The sequence below is a fragment of the Patagioenas fasciata genome, chromosome 4 (genome assembly GCF_037038585.1).
Source record: "Patagioenas fasciata isolate bPatFas1 chromosome 4, bPatFas1.hap1, whole genome shotgun sequence".
Taxonomy (NCBI): domain Eukaryota; kingdom Metazoa; phylum Chordata; class Aves; order Columbiformes; family Columbidae; genus Patagioenas; species Patagioenas fasciata.
The window spans coordinates 63,911,554-63,932,699 of record NC_092523.1 but is presented as its reverse complement, the minus strand read 5'-3'; positions in this window follow the sequence as shown (position 1 = coordinate 63,932,699).

Below are 21,146 nucleotides of genomic sequence, written 5' to 3'. Positions count from 1 at the left end.
CATCACACAGAAAATTGAGTGTGTTGGTAGAACAGTTATATTCTCAGGGATGCAAATCAGTGTTTTCCAGATGGACAGCTGAAAGAACTCCCTCCTTCTGTTTTAAAAACAGAGTCTGATGTGTCGTATTTCTTTATTGTTTATTGCCTCTCTTCACCCCCCCACCTCCTCCCCCCCAAAAAAAGAAAAAAGTAGTGTGATGGTGTTTATAATTTTTGTTTAGAACATTTACTTGTAACAGAAGAAATCTACAATTCTGATTGCCAAAAGAAGCTCCAGAGAGTTCAGAAGACAACCCCAGGGCAACCTGATAATATCTACAGAAAAACACAGGCACAATTTCATATTGGGCAGATGCCAGACCACACATACTGCATGTAGACTAATTGATCATTACAGAAAACCCCTAACTACTGGTGGAAAGAAGCAATGTGACAAACCCAGACACCATTACAGCTCCAAAGAATTCTCTGGAGAAATGACAGCTTTGCCAGATGCCTATCTGTCTGCATACTTTACTACTTGGCAAAAGTAAAACTTTTTTTTTTTTTTAATTCTTTCCTCATTAGTTTTCAGGAAAACAACAACTACCACCACAAGCAAAAAACACCAGAAAACCCAAAGTAAAAATTCCTGCTCAATGCAATGAAAAGTTCCTTCCGCTAAGGAAAGAATTTTAGCAAAATCAGCACATTCATGATTTTATCCTAGGAACTGAATTTCCACCAATGCTAGAAATACTTTTATTTCAAATTTCAGGCCAAATAATTCTGTCCAGGCTTATTCAACTAAAGAAGTTCATTTAATTTCAGCAGGCTCCTCCCATCCCTCAGAGATTACATACTAATCAACTTCATTTACATTATAGGTTTATTTTATTCGTACTCTTAAAGCAAAGAAGTAGGTACCACTAAATGCCATTAACAGATAAAGTAGCTGTCAGTCTTATCTGCTAACACCATATTCGAGAAATACCAGCTGTAGCCTGTCATAAGCCTAAGGCGTGCAGAACAGAAAGGGTAAAATGTTTTACAAGATGATTTCCTGATATTTTTGTATTACAGCACGACTTGTGTAGTTAGTCCAACTTTGTATCAAGATACATAGAAAGAAGAATCAGGTCTCAGGAGGCATGTATTATTTGACCGCTGTTACTGGTGTTTGGGGCTTCAAAGACATTTAACCTTCAACCTCACTGATGCCACTTACCTTTCATGAGACTTCTGAGTAACAGCTAATTTGTTAACTCACAGCTGTATCTGGAAAGTCAAAGTCATAAATCATTTGGAAAAAAGAGCTTCTATATAGATTGTGCATTTGAAATATGACAAGGTTACTATCCTAATGCCAATGAAATCTCAAAGTCTTTATATGTGAAAATGAGTACTTGAAACTTTGAGACAAGACGGTGCTTTTTCTTCCACTGTATATGGCTTCAAAGTAAACCTTTGCAGTCTAACAGTTCAAGAGTGCTATTTAAGCAATTTTTCTCGTTGGAACAAAATGAAATGCTTTCATTTCCTGGTTTTGCTACAAGAATGTGATATGTCATTTTAACTTAATAAAAGAAACAGTTATCATGGGGTACAGAATTTATACACACGCTGCCTAAGGTACCACTTAAAGACAGAACTTAGGGCAATGTGTTGCAGGGAGTTATTAGTCTACTGTTTTTAAGGATTATCACTGGGGCAGGGAAAGAAGAAAAACCCCATATTTTTAAATATATTTCATCAAATGTCTGAAATTTCCAGAATGCCTTGCGCATACACTCAGTTATTCCAAGGGTATACTCTCTTGCCAGTGCAACTGTATGTTTCCCTTGCCCAGATTTTTTTTACCATTAACTTCTACAGCTTTATAGGTATCAACTGAACTCTACTGCTATTAGAAAGGAGATGGAGAGTGAGGAATTCTGACATTAAAAACCCACTGCCAAAGTCTCATCTTTGGTCTCTCATTAAGACATTCACCTCTTGATGTGCAACAGTAACGCTGGGCAGCATACTCTCCAGTTCTTCCAGTCTTCTTCTGTGGCTTTAAACACTTAACTGTTACCTCCTTCCTCAGATGTGCGCATAATAGCAGCTGAGTTCTTTCTTTTTTTAAATACAAGTTGTTCATTTCTTTTCATCCTCTTAAAAACTGGTCTGTGTTCTGTCCTATTTCTGCTTAGTAACATGAGGTCAAAGGATAGCAGAGACCATCTTTATTCAGCTTGAAGAGCCACTCTAGCAAGGTCTCAGCCCCAAAGTTGCACTTCCAGGGTCATCTGACTGGATGGAGGTGCTTTGGCAATACATGGCATTTTCTTGTGGTTTCTTTCTCTTTCTCTGTAAGATTCAGCAATAACAACAAAATAAACACATGAACAAACATGTTTGGTTGTCGTGGTTTAACCTCAACTGACAACTAGGACCATGTAGCCACTTGTTCATCATCCTCCAAGTGGGACAGGGGAAAGAATTGGAAGGGGAAAAAAAACCACACACAACACACACCACAAAAACCAACCAATCAAAACCAAAAAAAGACCACAAAGCACCCAAACCAAAGCCCCCAAACAAACACATACCAAACCCAAAAACAAACCCACAAAAAAACCCCACCAAACACACACACAAAACCACCCAAAGACCCACCACTGAACAAACAAAGAAACCCCTAATGAGGCAAGAACACTTTAACAGAACAGCAAAGGAAGAGAAAATAATGAACATAATAATAATAGAATACACAAAACAAGTGATGTACCGTGCAATTGCTCATTCCTTGCAGCACTGAACACCCATTCATTCCTGAGCAGTGGTATTTGCCCTGGCAACCTCCAATTTATATATACTATATATAGTAAAACATACTATATATAGTACAACATACTATATATATACACACTATGTATAATTTATAATACATATATACTAGCCATCTTGGATCAGCTGTCCTGGCTTTGTTCCCTCCCAGTTTCTTGTGCACCTGGCAGAGCAAGAGATGCCAAAAAAGTCCTTGACTACACAGTAACAACCAAAACATTAATGTATTATCAACTTATACTAAATGTGAAACATGGCTACTAGAAAGAAAATTAACTCCATCCCAGCTAAAACCAGGACACTGCTAAGCTCAGGCCCTACAAACATTCTTCTATTCGGGTTGGAGATATTGATATACTTGATGTGAATGTTGAGAATGAGGGATAAATTCAGTTCTGCAGAAAAATGGAAATTAACAAAAAATATTGTCATTTCTCCTCCTCGTTTACAGAGAAAAGTCTTTAATATCTAACATTTACATTTTTGCCAGAAATCTTCTAAGACAGCTGATTGAGGGTCTGGGTGAGGCCACAAACCTGATCATTAAAAAAGAGCATGTACTTTGCACGCTGCTGAAGTGTATGGTAGATATGCAGTCAGACATAGGGCTCTCCTTGGAACTGCTAGCTTTCCCTAATGATCATGGTGCTTCCAGTGATTTCAATACTTCACAAAGCTCACAGCTTTACTCCTCAAAAAAGGAAGAAAAGTGATTCTATGTCTCTTCAAATTTTACGCTTTCCTCCTCTTTCCCTTCCCATTCAACCCTATGCAGAACACTTGAGAAGAGAGGCTAAATACAGCCTCCACATTACTTCTGTTTTCACCGGGCGGTCACGGGGAGCAGGGCCCTTGCTTTGTCCCAGTTGAGGTTGACAGAGCTGACAAAGATTTTCAGTGCCTGGCCCCGCAGGTACATTCCCTTGTGCTCTGCAGGCACCACCACAACATCCCAACTGAGGCCCATCACCCAAACGCTGGCCCCAGTTCAGCCCTGCAACCACCCTTCTGCTCTTTTTAATAAAGATCCTCTCTCCTCTGCGATAACAGTGTCATTATTCAGTTTGATTTTATTCTATAATGTGTTTCTAGTGATTCAGGAGACTAACCCACACTATTACACCACCTCAGCAGAATCTGGTTTTCCTCCCATTGAAGTCAATAGCAAAATTCTTGTAATCAAAAGAGAAACTGACTGCAGATGAACATTAACCATATCCCTTCAACATTTTTCTCTGCCTAATGGAGTATATTAAAGCTTCTCTGCATAACTTCTGAATAATACTGTATGCAATTTCATTATTAAAGTTTCACTTAATTTAATTCTGCTTTGAGGTTTCTGGTTAAAAATAAAATATGATTAATGCTTACAAAAGAGAACGAGAAAACTGAGTGTTAAGAATCCTGAAAATGGCTACAGTTTCTGGGTAAATTGCTTCAGTAATTTTCATAGTAAAACATGTTAATGTTACCCTTGCTTATTGCATTTCCCTACCCTAACAGTCACTGTTCTTCCTCATGATTGTTTTTAAAATTAACTATTGTGGCATTTGCCTGCTTAATAATACACACTGAAAAAACAGTAGTTTTCCCTGAAGGTCATCAGGGGCTGTATACAACTGAAAGAACATGTACACGCAGTTGTAGGCACATATCTTGCCTATGTCGTGAATTAATTTCAGTTTTAGAAAAAGGAGAATTATCAGATCTCCTTTTGGTTATTTGCTAAACATTAGCTTTCAAGAGAAGCAAGCTCATGTGTGCTAGAAGGATGAAGGACAACTGTGCTGTGCTTCAGGTCCAGTCTGAACAGGGCATCAGGATGCTAAACATTTAATGACACTACCAGCAGACATGTTATCCAATAGTGATTCTGAAAAATCTACTAATGCTTTTTTGGATTAGATATTTAGATAAGAGCAGAACAAAACATAAGACTGTGTTTCCAAGCACTGAGCTTCATAAATTCTTGATCTTCTTGACCCGTGCAAGCTCATATCCTGGCTTCCCAGTCAATCAGGGGAAGCATATTAGCATAATCAGGGTTTCATTATAAAGAAAAATTTGATCAAATTGGATAAAAAAGTCCAGAAGCTGTAGCTTTCCTATGCCCTTCATGCCCTGCTTTTTCACTGCAGGGTTTTAGCTGGAACCTTTTTCACATTAAATGCATGTGCTTTCAGCATCTATCTACCTATTTACTTGTGGTAAAATATAGTATAGGAATTAAGCACAGTAGAAGTAGTATGATAAAAATGGAAAAAAAACCAAACAACCCTGTTAATCCAACAGAAGTGCCTTGGCTACATATCAAGCTAAACAGTCTATCTTATTTAGTAACTATTATTAATTTTTATTAATATTATAGAAGATCCATAATACCTTTCCCAGTGGTACTACCTATGTAGGACTTGAGTATGATGATGTGATTTGGAATTCACAAAGAGAAGGGTCGCCCTATAATTAAGGACGTGGATAATCACATTTTCCAATGGGTTTTGCTAATTCACATTTGGGCAAGACATTAAAAGCAATTATGGCATTAAGCTCTTATGGGTTTAAAAGAGGATCTTTTTAGATAAATAAAATGTGCATGATAATAGATGCTTTTTAAAAACCGAAATATATTCCACAGATGATCTCCAATAAAACTACTGAATTCCAAATACTGGGGAGATTTGAATCTGCCTGCTTATCTGAACTTCAAAGATAGATTTTAACTAAGCCTTATTAACTAGAGAGAACCTAATAAATGTGGTTATTTTCTTAAGAATTATGTGGTACTAGCCTCTGACCCAGAAAATAATCACTTGAGCATAATAAGTGGTTCTATTGAAATCAATAGAAATTCCCATAAAAGTGAAATATTAACTTTAGCACGTGTTTAGATCCTGTGAATAATTTGGACCTAGCTTTTTGTTTGAAACCTATCCTGAAAATAACAAGCCATAATGATTTAGAGAAGGAGATAAATTACAAAAAAAAAAACAAAAAAGGGGGGCCTGAAAATTACTGCTGTTATTTTCTGCAGTTGTAAGTTAACAAATCAAATCTAAACCAGTTATTAACCTTAGACAATAGGGACAACAACCTTAGACAATAGAGTAAGATCTTAGTCACAACTAGTGGAGCTGGGGCTACTATTATTGTACTTTGCTAAATCTCTGTAGCCTTTGTTTAGTCACACATAACTTGGCCTAAAGAATGATCCTTTTACGGTCACGAATAAAAATTTAAATATTGACTATAGAAGAATCAATAAGATTTCCAAGCAATAGTGATAAGATACTCAAAGCAAAACCTATAGATAAACAGAATTATGTATATGACTAAATGTTTGTTTCCCAGTCTACATCCACTCACAAAGACTTCTCATCTGGTCAAATCTTTTCTGCTTTTGTAAAAGTGGACACAAAAAATGGCAAAACTCTCACATATATTGTATCTATCACCTTCCCAATCAACATATAATTTGCTTTTATTTTTTGGTTACATCTTTCAACTGAAGGAGGTATGTTCTCTAAGAAGAAAATTCTTTCTTTAGAATAAGGAGGAAATGACAGGAAGAAGAAGATTTGATTAGAGCTTCTACTGTTAATCATAAAAATGTTTTAGTTGTCAGAGGATGGTTAAAAAATAGAAACTAATTTCATTTAGAAAAAACAGAGGGGAAAAAAGAAATCTTGATTAAGTAACAAACTGAACTATAATACAACCTTTTATGGAGAAGCCAGACTTGCTTATAATTTGTAATTCTGTCTATCACTAGGTCTCACCAGTGCAAGACTGTGCTTTCAGTATAAGTCATCCCACTAAAAATAAAAATATGTCATAGAGACAATTACAGAATCTTAGAAATTCCCAAAGATGCGGAGTTATTTGTCAAACAACGTAAACCATGGGGCACTGCTGCAACCAGGTACAAGAGGAGTCTCCAGAAAGCAGATGATCTCTCTTGAGCAGAGGGAAATGTTAAACCAGCTACATACTACCTTCCTCAGCCTGAAAGTTTTTCTGCAGTGGATTACAGGATACAGAAGTACCTGGCCAAGCACTGCTGGGAGTGGGAAGGAAAAGTTAGAGACATCACTAATCCTTCCTTCTTCAAGAATTCATGCATTCAGGAGCAAACTGAGCCAGTTCCAGAGCTCTCTCTGTTAAATATAACTTCTTTACTATTTGTTTCTCTGGAAACAATAATTTTCCATCCAAGTCAGGAGTAAAAGTTACATTCAGTAATTTAACTTTACTCTAAATATTTCTAATAGCCTGTAATAACAGTTCTCACTTCAGTGAGATAAGGACACAAGATCAAGATGTTAAAGCGTCAAGTGGAGAATACCAATATCATTTAAATAGTTTCTGACAGAGAACAAGCATTACTTTCCGTTTATAAGGCTTAATACACTAAGCAAAAGAAGAGGATATAAAACCAAAGTGCATGGTCAAAGGTTGTTTAAACACTTGATATTAATGCAAACTACATAAGTTTTCCTTCAGGCAAGTTCCCCCCTCCCTATATTTCCATTTGCATGTCAGATGCATGAAGTATTTACTTTGTTAAGAGGTCCTCTTGTGCAGGTCTGGAGGAGTGCATTACAACAGAAGACAAATTTTAGAGTTTTACAGTTCTATGCAAATAGCATTTGAACTATCAGATTACAAAAAGTTAGAAATTATTCATTATTCTACTAACCCAGTAACCCCATTTTGGAAAATCTAATGCACAGCCAATAGTCTGTTTTATATTTGATACTGGAAGCTTGTAAAAACTCTAATGTAAGCTTGTGGTTTGTTATGAGTAGCAAAAGGCACACACTGACATGAAACCTTGGCTCTTGTAATCTGTCATTTCAGCACAGAATATCCTTACAACCATGGTCCTAATACTTTCTGCAAACACTGTGAGCCATTGATGTGACATCTATTTATTAAGCAAGAGCCTAAAATGTGGATTTGGTAAGTAATAATGATGTATTTTTGCTCTCTCTGTGTGCCAGGGCACAAACCTTAGGTGTGGACAGGAATTCATAAAAGCCTTCACAGAGCAAATCCCAATTTTCTGCCCACTTCACAAAGTTAATGGGAAGCATTGGTACGGAGTATAGAAACAAATCTAGCCAAATAATTATCAGGTGAAAAACTGAGAAAAAAATGGCCTTTTGACACAGAAGGTACTTCTTGATTTTATGATCAGCCAGTGATAGAATGGACCATGCTGAAGCAATATGAAGACCTCAACAAGGACAAAGCATAAACAGGGATTTACTATATGTGGTATATATGATCATGTCCTGAATGGAGGGAAAATATATTAGTTCTGCAGAGCAGCCCTCAGTTGATGTGCAAAATGGGTATTGGACCTAAATATTAGAAACATTTTCAAATAAGACATGGATTTAGAAATGCCGAAGCAGGAGATATTAGGACATATGGTTATATTTCACAGTTGTCTCTAGGAAGCTCAAGAACACCTTTCATTAGTCATCTTATCCTATGGCATAAAACAACTGGTGAAAGACTTCTTCCTGTGAACTGTGACAGAATACAGCTCTGTCAGTAACTGACATGCTCCAGCAGAATGCAAATCAACCTCTGCCTCTCTCACATCAGCTTGCTTTTCTCCACTCCTGGGCACAAACTCCTCATACACTCTTAGAAACATCTGCTCATCCTCTAATGAGGAAGGAGGTAACACTTTAATTTTATAGGTGCAATTCTATTAAAAAATTATCTGTTTTCCAACCCACATCCTTGCAGTATGTCAAATTACTAATATTTCTCTTACAGTTAGGATCTGTAATGGCAAAATACCACTCACTAGCTTCTAGATTACCCAGCTTGCAAAGCATCCCTACTCTACTTCTTTGAAAAAAACGATGACATTTGGAGTTGAGAAAGTTGAAAAAGCAAGCATTCTCCTTGGAGATAAACTTTTCTCTTGCTTTTGGGTTGCTACCAGGAAATCTGCAAGCCTCTTGATACCAGACCTACCTTCCCCCTTTTCTTATTTTTTAATATTGTTGTCTCTCTTTTAATTATAGTGGCACCAAGAGACCCCAAATGCAATCAGTGACTCATTCTGCCAGTCTCTGTGAAGACATATGGTATGAGACAGTCCTTGCCCTGAAGAGCTTACAGTTTAAAGAGGCAAGACAATAATGAGACACATTAGCATTGTTATCACCATCTCCCAGGTGGGAAATTGAGTCACAAAGATGAAAGCAACATGATCAAAATCACATGTCTACAACATACAGTGAAGCATGGTTCAGTCCTCTTGGAGTTTACAAACATTTAAGCTGATAAATTGACAGAGTGGAAACAAATGCTGATGTGCCAAGTTTGGGTCCAGATACCCTGCAGACTGGAAATGCCCTGTTTTTGCCAAGAAAATAAGCCCTGAAAGGAAGCATTATATTAAATACTCTTACAGTACATCCAGGTGAGAAGTCTGCACCACGCTTTCATTTCCGTTCAGTCTGGGTAACTTATGACACACTGCACAGATACCCGTGAAAAGTATGTCTTGCAGAAATAGAAATTATTCAAGACTTGATCAAACAGATTTCTTCAAAAATTCATCTTCCATTATTTTATTGTGCTCTTTATCCCCAAGGTGAGAAGTGGATCTTGTATACAGATTTGTCTTCTCAGCAATTCTGTTGAGTTGGTCTCCAAAGCGTGGGCAAAAAGTCCCCATGTTTTCACAGCACAAAAGATGTGAAAGTGAAGCCAAATAGTATGTTGTGCATCAGTTTGTTGTTATCAGTTTGGGAAACCTGTTTAAAATGAAGAATATTGTACATATTTGAAAAGTGATACAGTAAACTAAAGAGCAAGAAAACTGCATATAATTTTAATTCCTCAAAGGAAAAATGTTTCTAGAATGAACTTTTTTCAAAATTATTATAGCAGAAATGAGAGATTTCACTTATATTTCTGAAGGGAAGTTGCACATGCTGAATGTATTGAATGAATAATATTCAGTGTTATTCATCAGTTCAGAGGTCACTGGATACTGAGTTATGTTGTCATGTTAGTATCTTTTCTCTATTGCTTTTTTATTTCAGCTGATTAATAGCATATTAACTTCTATTTCTTTTATCAATATATTTATCAATGATCCTGAGATTTGAAATTCTTTTCTTCCCCCTAATCTAATGACAAATAAATATTACCATAGTGACATCTTGTGCATTACTTCTTTTTTTCTCATAACCTTGGGATACCTAGTGATCTTTTGTAATCATTTTGAGTCATCTTCCATTATAATATTAAAGTACAAATTCATTTAATAAAACCATGAAGAGTTATGAAATAGATTTGCTCCCCAGCTCACGCTTCCAAACCAGAAATTAGGCTGGACCATTGTGATGAGAGCATTTTTGTTACACTTGAGGTTTTTCATTTTTGTCTACGTATGATATATTATCTTTTTCTTATTTTAAAAATACTTGAATACATTGTAGAGCATGTAGATTCTTGCTACTTGTATTATCACACATGTAGTTTGGGAGGTACTACAGTAGCACCTTTGTTATTTAACTTTCGTTATTGTACATTTGTTATTTATTTATCTTGATCTTTTATCTCCATTCAAAATTTGTAAAATAAGCTAACATTTCTTTGAGTTAGTCTGCCTGAAGGAGTGAAACTGAAAACCAAAGGACTAAAAGAGATTACCTTGATAAGATCCATGCCGCAACATAGCCTTTTCGTAAAGTCATCCAAACCCATTGTAACGCCAGTTCTTTCTAGTTACCACCCTTCTTCTGGTATCACTTCTTGATAGTATAAAATGAATGTTATTTTTTTCTAATTAGAATAATGCTACCTGTCGTTCCTCATCTATAAAGTCAGTAATTTGTTTCCACTATTCAAAAACATATCACTGTGTAACATAAAGACTGACTTACATATCAGTTACTTAAAGGAGTAGCTACATGTTAGTCCATTAATGAATTCTGATAAAAAGTCTGTGTGTGATGAAGAATGACATCACATTTTCCAGATGGGAAGATTGAGGGGGAAAAAAACCCCAAACAACTACTAATCCAAGCATATTGAAATTAGTCTAAAATATTCCCATTTTATTTTCTAAGCTTTACTCTACCTACTGTTTTAGCAGATCTACAGATTGCACAGAATAGTTACCATCTCCAGAATTCACTAATCACACATACTCCATGATCTACTGAAAGGTTATACAGGAACGTATAAGAAAATGCAGGTGGTCTGAATCAATGAGAATTTGCCTGAGAAGACATGGCATTCACACTAATCAGCTGTGATAAAGTCTTCTCTCAAAAAGTTATGCAATGCCCTTTTATATAGACTTTTACATTCATCGGTTATTCACATAATCTCTAGAATAATTTGCATATCTATCTAATATTTAAGGTGGTATATGATGGCCTCTAGTGGTGCATATCAGCATGAAAACGCTGAACTACTGCTCTATTTCCTCATAGTTTTAACAAAAGCATATAAGAAAAGCAAACATACATTGAATTAGATCTTCTGAATTAAAAGAAAATCAGAATACGGCACACAACAAAGAAAGTGAAGGTTTCATCACTTTTTGCTCGGTAACAACCAAAAAGTTCCTTGTGCCAACATTATTCCACTAGACTAATTTGAAAAAAATATTCCAAATCTTTACCATTTCACATTGTTTTCTCTGTCCTATGCTTTTAATCAGTCTATGCAGTTATGCTTTAGCCTGCTGGTACTATCAGCTACTAATTCATTGTGGATATTCTGGATAATGAATGAGATAAAATCCATCTATTATTTTCCATAGAGAAGATACTTACAGAGTTGATATTCTTTAACCTGAATTAGTCCTTCATGTTAAAAAGACTTTCGTCATTATATTTGTTAAATATTTTAAAACAAAAGACAGTTTTGGTAAATGAATTCCTAAAAATGAAAACAGGAAAATAAAATTTTACTGTACTAATTTTACATTATTCTTAGAAATGGCATCTCATATCCCACAGAACTATAAGAGGGTTCTCACAGTTGACAGGATTTACTATGATACTAGAAAGTGCAGATAGATGGGCAATTAAACACTAATACATTATTTAGCAGGTTAAATATTAAACAGCTCTCTCATTGTGCATCTCCTCTTAAATCTGTTTTGATATTTTTATTTCTACATGGCAAAAACCTTGACTTTGTCTTTCAAAATGCTTAGCAAAAACATTAACACTTATAGGCTGAAGTTCTAGGCAGTAATTTCAGCCTGAAGAGTTTCATGTAGTCTTTGAATTAGTATTACAACAATTCAGATACCGATTTGTTTTTAAGCAAAAATATTTATGTGTTTTTCAACCAAAGGAATCCACAATTTCCTGGTAAGTTTCTATATCAAGTTCTAAAAAAATCTGTTAGCTAGCAAATAAACTCTTAAACACTTCTATTCCACAGAACATGAATTTACAAGAACTTGAAAAGCAGAGCTACTGTTCTCAGTGTCCTCTCTAGATCTGCTTCAAACGAGTTTTCAGAAAATAGGTCATAAGAGAGGTAATTGCTGTAACTTTTTTCCAGAGAAAACGTACAGACAAAGGACAGAGTAAGGCCATTCAAGGGAGCTCTTATGCCAACTGTTTGCAACAGCATACTTCTCTATCCTAGGCTATCTGCAGATTTAGTCTACGTGTTCCAAGGACACAAAGTTAGGGGGAGGAGGATGTCACAGGGACTAATCTCCCTTGTTCTAAGAGTCATTTCAGAAGTATTGTGAGAAAGATGGAATACTGCAATGCCACAGACCCTATTCTCCCGATTTCTGTATTTTTGCAAGAAAGGTTGTTCAGGTGCAATCAGGGTTCTTTTCACAGGAAAAAAGTTTCAAAATCTCAGCAAGGCAGGTGTTGTGAGATGCCTTGTGAACTGCATAAACTGTCATAAGAAAAGTGCTTTCACGTTCACAGAGCAGAAAACTATAGGCAAGCAAATGCCTAATAACGTGACAGATAACTGTTTAGGCCCTTACTGTCTATTGGTTTCTTCTAAGTGCAAAGGGTGTAAGTGGAACAATTTTCTTTAACACTTCCAAAAAGTTTTCAAGTATATAGGTTTTTTCAGCTGTACATTTTTTTCCTTGCAGTTTCTTGTCTTTCTGACTGTCTTATTCATTTTCAGCATCTTATTGCTTCTTTAGTTACACTTAGCTCCTTCTTCTACACAGTCCTCCCCATAAGTACTATATCCCAAGTCTCAGGGTTAGTGAAACACATTTATACTGAGCCAAGGCGAGTCTACTACATGAAAACCAAGAAATAATCTTTTCAGCAAGCAGATTCTCTCTCTCACACTCTTTCCTCCTCTGCCTCCCTGTCCCCACCCAGTATCATATCACTACTCTCCTGTTCTCTCTCCCTGAGATTCGGATACCCAACACAGTGTGAAATATTAACTAGATAATGACTTTTATTTCCCTTGCAGGAGATCAGAGGAGCTGCTAAGAGAACCACTGCTATGAAGTAGAATGCAGAAAGTGCTGTCATCTGAGGAGCAGTCACCAACCGCTCTCTGTGCGACAGTGATGTGAATGTACAATGCTATATCTTAATAGCCATCTCAATTGGCTATTAAAATGCAGCACTGCACATTAAAATCACTACCCCACTGCTGCAGGAACACTTACCAAAGATGCAGTCCCTGGAAATTAGCTTTCAGCTCAGTGGAATGCTGCCATGCCAAATGAGCTGTCTTAGCTCCTCTAATTTTCTGCTAAAGAAATGAAACTCTTACTTTTTAATTTTAAATTTACATGATTACGCTGAATGGCATATTCAGCCAAGACAACACAGACATAACACAGGTGTACTGCCTGTGCAGCCTCAGAATTCAATAGCAGAAGTACTCTAAACCTCCTCAAGAAAATTGTACTAACTTCCAGAAGAGTTATTATTCTCAGTTTCTCTAAAGAATGCCTTTTAAGAGCATCTGCTTTCAGGTATTGGAGAGGGGAGAACAGGAAAATGTAGCTGTTAAGAGGTTGTTTCTGGAAACTCACAGGTTATAAGCAAGTGAAATCAGAAAAGGTGGGATAATAGGGATGATGAAGGCTACAGAATGAATGTACAGGTAAAAGACATGAATGGACTAGTCAGAGAAAGTGGAGAGGCTGGTAGGTTGTATAATAAAGGAGGAGGATGAAGCGTAAAAAAGAATTGAGTCTTTTGATTCGGAGAGATGGTTTGTGGGACAACTTTGTCTCATCTTCTGAGTACATAAATTCAGGTGAGAACAAGGAAAGTCACAGAGGCAGATGTAAAAGACTGAGAGATGGAGTGAGCTCATGTTGCCCTTCCTGAGTCATAGCTGAAGATGATCAAAAGTCAAGTCAAAGAGACATCTGGAATACAGAAAAATATTTTTCAGTTGCATAAGCTTCAAAATGTAGGCAGGGTCTCTCTACTTCAAATATCTAAAGAGTTGAATTGATCAGATTTGAAAGGTAAAAATATATCTGTTCAATAGGCTTGAGTGTCTTATTGCTTCTATAACTACACTCAGCTTTCACACAGCTTCTGCTGCACAGTCCAGTGCTTGCAACCATACCAGATCACACAATCACAGAATGTTAGGGATTGGAAGGGATCTCAAAAGATCATCCAGTCCAATCCCCCTGCTGGAACAGGAACACCTAGATGAGGCTACACAGAAATGCATCCAGGTGGGTTTTGAATGTCTCCAGAGAGGAGACTACACAACCTCCCTGGGCAGCCTGTTCCAGTGTTCTGTTACCCTCACTAAGAAGAAATTTCTTCTCAAATTAAGTGCAACCTCTTGTGTTCCAGTTTGAACCAATTACCCTTTGTCCTGCCATTGGTTGTCACTGAGAAGAGTCTGGCTCCATCCTCCTGAAACTCATCCTTTACATATTTATAAACATTAGAGGGGTCACCCCTCAGTCTCCTCCAAGCTAAAGAGACCCAGCTCCCTCAGCCTTTCCTCATAAGGGAGATGCTCCACTCCCTTAATCATCTTTGCTGCCCTGCGCTGGACTCTCTCCAGCAGTTCCCTGTCCTTCTTGAACTGAGGGGCCCAGAACTGGACACATTATTCCAGATTTGGTCTCACCAGGGCAGACTAGAGGAGCAGAACCTCTCTCAACCTACTAATCCCACTCCTTGTAATATACTCCAGGATGCCATTGGCCTTCCTGGCCACAAGGGCACAGTGCTGGCTCATGGTCATCCTGCTGTCCACCAGGACCCCCAAGGTCCCTTTCCCCTATGCTGCTCTCTAATAGGTCATTCCCCAATTTATACTGGAACCTGGGGTTGTTCCTACCCAGATGCAAGACTCTGCACTTTCCCTTGTTATACTTCATTAAATTTTTCACTGCCCAACTTTCCAGTTTGTCCAGGTCTTGCTGGATGGCAGCACAGCCTTCTGGCATGTTAGCCACTCCTCCCAACTTAGTATCATCAGCAAACTTGCTGACAGTGCAGTCTATTCCCTCATGCAATAAATTGATGAATATATTGAATAGTACTGGTCCCAGTACTGACCTTTGAGGGATTCCACTAGATACAAGCCTCCAACTAGACTCTGCTCCATTGACCACGACTCTCTGGCTTCTGTCCTTCAGCCAGTTCGCAGTCCACCTCACTACCCGATCATCCAGACCACACTTCCTCAGTTTAGCTGTGAAGATGCTGTGGGAGACTGTGTCAAATGCTTTACTGAAGTCAAGATAGACCACATCCACCACTCTGCCATCATCTACCCACCTCACTATGTCATCATAAAAGGCTATGAGGTTGGTCAAGCACGACTTCCTCTTGGTGAAGCCATGTTGACTGCCCCTAATGACCCTCTTATCCTTGATATGCCTTGAGATGGCACCAAGTCTGAGCTGGTTTGAAAGGCAAAACTAGTTAGGGATATTCATAAGAAAACAAGTTTCTTCCAAGAAGAACTGATCCATAAACATATTTTAAGCATGCTGGGCGTCACCACTTTTGCTCAATCTCTTACCTGGATTCCTGATATATCTGTTTGGGGGCCAGAGACAATTGCACCTTTTGGTTTAAGTCAGACATAATTTATTAGTCTGCCCAGAGCCAGGGACTCTTGAAGCTGCGAAGCAATAGCCCCAGGGAATCTGCTAGCAAGGCTGTCCTGGATCTTGAGACCTCAAGGGAAACAGACAGCTAGCCCAACAGAGTTGACAAAGTTGGCAGTTTCATTACTGATATCATCTGGGATGCTGAGAAGGACAGCATTTTCAAGTAAAAATCTAAAAGGACACAAAGTTCTTATTTGTCAGAGAATTCAGATGTGTGATTTCTCAGATTTAGCCTGAAACCACTTCTCCTTGCCCCTCAAAATCCACACATGTAAATCAGAAACTGCTTTTTAGGCAGCTACTGCAAAATTCATCCTTGTTTTTCTGTGTAAATCTTCCTATAAGACTATAAAACTAATGAAGCTGTAAAAAGACACCAAACCAAACAAAAGCATATTCTAAACTACCTGAACATATAGGGTGAGAGTTCATATAATCTACTGCTAGAACTTGCAAATACCTGCCATTACAGTTAAGCAAAAAAACTGGAAAACATTTTATAATTAGTTCTTCAAATAGAAAAAGCAAAAATGCTGTTCTGCAGCAGAGATCGCTCTCCCCTCTTTTTAGTCTGACATCTTTCATCAGTCTCCAGAAACACAGTAACACATCGGACTACAGAGTGATATTCCAGCCTACGCATAAGTGTGGGAGCAAGCTAAGAGTAAGAAGCTCACTGTGCTCAAATGAAAGAGGAAAGTTTGGTCAGAAAAAAAACCAAACAAAACATCTTTGGATTTTGAACTTCACAGAATAGTTGAGGTTACACAGGACCTCTGAAGGTCATCTGGTCCAAAGCCCCTGCTCATCAGGGCCACCTATAGTCGGTTGCCCACAATCTTTCACTAGTAAGTACCTCTTGCCCTTGTAAATTGGTTATTCTTGTCAATCTCAGTTCAGAAAAGGCAAATATTTCTGAAATTTAGTAGGGGAAAAAAAAAAACACAACAGTGGTCAAAACTGACTCTGGGCTGCATTCCCCATTACCTGGCAACAAAACCTCTATGACTTCAGGAAACATTGACAGTTGCCATATATGTAACAGCATTCAGCTGTCAAAAGGGAGACAAAATGAGCACCTGCCTTTAAAAACAAAAATGAAACAAGCCTTACCTAAAGAACAGAGTCTCTGCGTCTCTGCAGAAAGCAACATTTTGCATCACACACATCTGCCCCAGCTCCTTTTCCCGCACTCCCTTCCCCCCTTCCAATTGTGCTTTAAATAATTTGAGCCACTGCTTTATACAACAACGACAGTGGTAAGTAACAGGAAGATACTGCACTGGTGACCTTGGATTTTCCAGCCCATTACTCCTGACTGGTCTCCACAAGACTGCTACATTGCCACCTGCCACATAACACCTCCTCCAATGTCACCAGGAAGTCAAATTTCGTTCGCGCTTCCCTCAGTCCTATCCCCCTTGTGTCACGGAGCTTTTTCTGTCCGTCCGTGAATGCAAAGTGATCTGGTGCTGTCAGTGTGCTAAACATCCTTGCTCCCTCCTATGCCTGCTTTTGTCATTTATCTCCTAAGAGGTGAAGAAGAAGGAAAAGGAAGATGAGTGGAAACATTTCCATTTTCAGCCTGGTTAAAGGAGTATTTCAAAGCAACAGATGCTGAGTTATTTAAAGAAATCAGAAGCCTAAGAAATATTACAATTTTAAATAACTTTTTGGAAAAATACCTAGATAATTGCAAGGTATAACAATGCACACACAGTCTTCATGATTATGTCCAGAAAAAAGGTCAAAACAATGTCCTCACCACTTGTAGCGATTTTTACATGCAAGCCATATTTGAAGTCATTAGCATAGTTGTTTGCCTTTTTATTTCTACAAAAGCAGCTGACAGACTACCCAGAGACCCTAAAGAAAACTGCCTCAGGGGAAGACAAAAGCTGTCAACATCAAGCTGTAAAGATCTCTTTGAGGAGGAAAACAAATTCCCAGCAAAAGAAGTTGATGTGCCCACTGATGAGCTGTTTAAATATGAAACACAGACACTTGGAGAGAGCCTGCTGCAAACACATCCGTACAAGAAACATTTGGCAAAAAATTTGGCACAAGAAAAAATGAAAACTGAAAGCAAGCATAAGGATATGATGGAAATAAGAAATGCTGGCATGCCATAAAGAGAAGGAGAGCTGAAGGGAAAACAAATATGCCTAGCAAACTAAATACAAAAACATGTGCTGGCTGGCAACACCAGCTATGCTCTGGCTACTACCAGCAAGTAGTGATGCTACTTGAATTGAGTGTTAAGGCAGCATTTTATGTCACACAGAAAAATGTGGTAGATGTGTTGATGTTACTGTATTTTATTGAACTAATACAACAGCAAAACCAAAAAAGGTTAATAACCTACCGCCAGAGAGTTAGTAGAGAACTTTCCCGTTCAATTTCCAACAAAACCAACATTTCCCTTAGGCATTGTTAATTTTTGTCTAAATGACTCATTTTTCTTTTAGATGTTGGAAATAAACCAAATAATTTGGACCAATTCAGGTATTTTACATTTTGTGAGAGCAGAATTAACTTGAAATATTTAAATACTTCAACAAAACTTAAAAGGAAAAATATGAACTCTGTATGGTCTTAAGGTCATAATTTGAACCACTCACCATCTAGCGGCATCTTTAGTAGAGTCCTTGAGCGTTACTGTGAACAATTACTTAGGGAGACTGTCAACTTACGTGCCCCCTTTATTCCTGTGTCCTAGTGGAGACAGATGAATCTTAGCATCCTTCAGAGGAGTGAATCATCTAAGAAAGGAGAAAGTTTCAATTTCTGTTTTGGGAAATTAAGTTTACTCCACAGTCACGTGGTCTATTGAAAAATGAGGAATCAACAGAGTCCACAAGTAGAAAACTGCTACTTGAATGTATGTGCCCAGCATGCAATTCAAAACCAAAAGTACCTCCCCTGCACTTTTACAGACATCAGGAAAACCACACGAAAAACCCCACAATACACATAAGCAATTATTGAAAGCAACAAGATGTAAAAATACTTAATCTATGTAATTTGATCCCTTTTAGCTGTTTTATAAAGTAATTCAGGCAGAGCTAAGATAATAATTCCACTGCAGACAATAAGGCAGCTATAAAACAGTGCAGGTAAAGCTACAACAATTATGAAATTATCTGAGTAAAGCCTATTATCTTCATTAATTTTTACTCCCTTTCCACCACAGTGGGAAGATATTAACTTGCTAATATCTTCTATCTTATTCAAGAAGAAATGCATCCCTTGAGCAAATAAGCTAAATTAATAATTTCTTTGTATCGGGATTTATAAAATAATAATTATTAATTAAATGTGTGCATAAAGTTTCTGGTTGCAGTCTTTAGATGCAAATCAGAATGATTGCTGTTCAAGACAGTATCCCTGTTTGTCAATTTAGAAACTCTAAAATCTGCTAAGCACCTTGAAAAAGCCAGAGATTTATACAAAATGCATCAGTAAAAAAGTCTAAATCATTTTGCTAAGCTTGTCTATTACTGTACTTTTTCAGATATCCTCAACATTTATTTGTAGTGAAGCTTGCTGTACAGGTAGAATTGTCACTTTCAGTTTATTCTGTTAAACAAACTGAAGAATGGCTCTGCTATACCTCCAGGAACACAACAAGAAATTACTCATGGTTTTGCTAGGAAATTTTGCCAAACAGTTGAGGCTGGGCCTCCAAAACCAGTTTCTAAAATAAAATAGTCAGTTGCCATATTACTTCTGTTAAAGTTCTGATACCGCTCTTCTGAGAATACAATGTGGAGTTCTTTATTGAAGCTATTTAATGAGGTTGAGTTGTGTGGGTTTTTTTCACGTTCTTTAAAGTCAGGTATTTTAAAGTCAAAACTGAAAAAATGCAATGATTTTTTATTTAAAAATCTCGTGTTTTCATAAAAATATTTATAACACTAATTTATTTTGTTCTTGTTTCATTATTATCCACAACTCTTATTCATTATCCTTTAAGTGACTTTCAAAAGAAAGTGTGTATTCATTCAAATGAAGCATGTAGGAGAAATAAATAGCCCAATTTTCCTCAAGAGACAACTCAGCAAATTAAAGTTGCCTTATAAATTGTAAAACCTGTAATATTACTAATAAAAGCTACTACAGCCCCCAGTAATTACAAGACCTATTTTAGGTCAGCACAAGAATTTTACTATTTATATGAAGATGAGAAAAAACACCAAAAAACCCCATTAAGAATACACGCTCCTTTCCATAACTTAAGTAAAATGCATATTGTACTCCTCTAAACTCTCCATTGAAAAATTGTCCAGTACTGAAAGTGGACACCAAAAACATATACATCAACAGTAATCAATGATTAAATGCTTCAATTATTTTCAATATTTGCAAGCCACCGATACAACTGCAGTCAGAAACTCAAATGACTTAAACTAAAATACTTGTGTTAACAAGAAAAGAAATATTAACTATAGGAAGTTGTAATCCCTCTTCAGATCTGTCTCCAGCAGATGATTTTAAAAAGTTTATTAAACTCTATACTCAATATACCGGGGGAGGGGGGGGGAATTAAAAAAAAAAAAAAAAAAAATATATAAAAATCAGGGAATTCTCCTAGGTGTACAATTCGATTTCTATTGTAGATTCTACTAAAACATGAGAGACTAGAATCAAGATAAATTTAAACTTCAAGAACTATGAAGAGACTTAAATCTGTCACTCTGAAGCCATACAATATAACTAAAAGAATCACAGGAGACATGAGAATTATGAGTTTGAGGCAAAGCATGCACTCAATGGACCCCAACTGACTAAAGTAGATTTAACTGAACAACAATATAAATCCAAACCATAAAATTATACATGTCTCAACACATTTTAAGTTAGTAGTAACAATGCTTTTGCTGCTGATTAATTCCAAAACATCTGAACTTCAACATCTTTGAAAGTAAAAACAGAAAAATGAAAGGACATTTTGCAATTATCTCTAACCTACTAAAACTTCCGATACAAATTTTAGAGATCAAGACTGAATTTTGCCTAGAATCTTACGCAGCAAGATTGGCAGTGGGGAAGACAGCAGATAGTGGAAATAACTACTATGGTGTATCAAAATGTTATTTAAATTGCACTCTAAGTTACATGCATTACAATTCAAAACCATACATGTACAAAAGCACATTGGAGTTGTGACCTTGGTATTTGCACTGAGGGAAAGAATGCACAGTAAATGCTGCAAATGGATTCTTGATACCAAG